This window comes from Dipodomys spectabilis, unplaced genomic scaffold (assembly GCF_019054845.1).
Source record: "Dipodomys spectabilis isolate Male_0828 unplaced genomic scaffold, ASM1905484v1 ptg000185l, whole genome shotgun sequence".
NCBI lineage: Eukaryota > Metazoa > Chordata > Mammalia > Rodentia > Heteromyidae > Dipodomys > Dipodomys spectabilis.
In genome coordinates, this window is record NW_024870862.1 from 2,700,937 (window position 1) to 2,703,471 (window position 2,535).

The following is a 2,535-nucleotide window of genomic DNA, read 5'->3' on the forward strand; positions in this document are numbered from 1 at the left end:
TACTGAGGAAATGAATTTTAGAAATAGCAGAGGCAGAGTATATACAAATCACCTTATCATGAGATACAACCAGGATGCCTTGATCAACCTTCCAAGATATAAAAATTTGAATAAAAAGCAACTAATACTCCTAAAACATGCCAGTTGGTGGTGGTTCATGCTTATTATCCTAGCTAATTAGCAGTCTAAGATGAAAGGATCTCTACTGAAAGCCTGGCCAGGAAGAACCTTCCTCTCTGCAACCAGCAGACCGGAAGCATCAGCTCTGTGCCTCACCCACAGACATCCAGACACATAAGACCACCCCATCTGAAATGTTATCAAATACATTCAAATAACAAATCCTGTTTGGGAGATAAAATTTGAAAGATGTATCAAAAACATTTCTCTGAGTTCCAGTTTAAAAAGCAGAGTGAAAGGGGAAATATGTACTCACTGACTGAAGGGTAAGTTACTGATCAGAATGATGTTAATGGCCTAGAAGCCCATTTGGTAACATCCACTCAACTATCTTTCTTCACATCTTGTCAGATAGCCTGGAAAGTGAGATTTTTGAAGGCAAGGAATGTGTGAGCATGTAGCTTGTAAAAGTAATACTGAAACGCTAGGAACTGGAAGCTCACGTGTGTAAAACTAGCTACTCAGAACCCTGAGATATGAGGATCTGAGTTCAAAGTCAACTTGAGAAAAAAAGACTCTTACCTTCAGTTACCCAGTAAAAGGCAGAAAGCAGGGCTGTGAATTAAATGGCAGAGTGCTAGCATCACATACAAAGAAAGCTAAGGGACATCCAGGCCATGAATTCAAGCTCCAGTACTGGCTCTCATACACAAAAAGTAACCAGACAACACCACAGGATATGCCAATGTTAGCAAGGGATGTAGATGAATGGGATGATGAGAACATTTACCTCACTTTTAGTCTCAAGCATTCTGTACAGGATAGCTCAGTCTGTGAAAACCCCTAGGTGAAATCTTTACTCAAAACCACAGATTCATCTTTATTTCCCTCTGCATATTTACCACCCCCCCCCCACACACACACACAAATAGAGGTCTATATTTTTCTATCTAATTTTGAAATACATAACCATATACATATGATTCAGAATTTTTTGGCCTTGTTTAGGTTTCAAAGGAATCACAATATATCCAGAGTCTGGATCATTCTTGTAATCTTAGCTGCTCAGGAGGGTGGGATCTGAGGATCACAGTTTGATGCCAACCCAAGGTAATACATCTGCAAGATTCTTATCTTCAATTAATTAGCAAGAAGTGGAGATTTGGTTCAAGTAGCAGAGTGACAGCATTGAGTAAAATAATCTAAGCCAGATTTCCAGACTCTCAGTTCAAGCCTGAGTACCGGTCCACTAACATTCTAAGAGCCAAAAGTCCATGAAAGACCAAATCAAAAATATGTCAAAATACTTTTTTTACTTTTGAAGCGAAATCCAATGAGGCAACATAGCTTTTGGTTTCTTGAAGATTTGGTGGGAAAACCAAAAATCCAACATGTGTTTATGTGACGTAACAAACAAGCAACCAAATAAAAATTTCCCAGTAAAGAATTTTACTTAGTATTCACTGAGAACCCTGACAAAGAGATTTTTTTCTACAGTTTTTGAAAATTAATTATTTTTCAGTAAGGGAAATAGTATAAGCTTTTATTATAGGAGTCAGTGTAAGCTCCAAGAAAGTAAATGTAAAATTAAAAACACACAATATTACAACTTTCTATGCCTGTGTGAGACACTAGAAACCTGTAATCGTGTGGCGTCTAGAAAGGAAAAGGGGGATGCTCAGCATTACTGGTCATAAAAGAAATGCAAATCCAAACCACATTGGGATTCCACCTCACCCCAAATAGAATAGCCATTATCAAGAGAACAAATAATAAGAGATGCTGACCTGGCTGTGGCTACATGGGCCACTACTATAATGTTGGTGGGAATGGGAGGCAGTATGGAGGCTCTTGAAAAGATTAAACATAGGACTCCCCTAAGATCCAACAATCCCACCTCTCGACTTTCATACAAATGATCTCAAACTGGACCACAATAAGCTACCAGCACAACTATGTTCACTGTAGCATTATTTACCATCGCTAAGATATGGAACCAACCCAGTTGCCCTTCAATAGATGAATGGGTCAAGAAAATGTGGTATATTTACACAAGGGAACTTCATGCTTCTGTCAGAAAGAATGATATTGTCCCTTTCATGAGAAATTGGAAAGACATGGAAAAAAATCATATTACATGAAGTACTTGAAGTAAACCTGGGCCAAAGAAACATAGGCTCTATGATTTCCTTCATTTGCAGTGATTAGTATTAGCCTAAGTAAGTCCTGACATAGGATTATAATAGTTCAAGCACTACAAACATATATATTACCATACAAAATGATGCTAAAGGAATGCCAAGATATTGAAACAGCAGGTCTTATTTTGTTTAGTTGTCAACCTTGATGTAGCCAAAGTACTGTAGCTAGTTCTTTCTTCTTACTTTATTCATTTTTTTCTTTTCAAATTGGTTT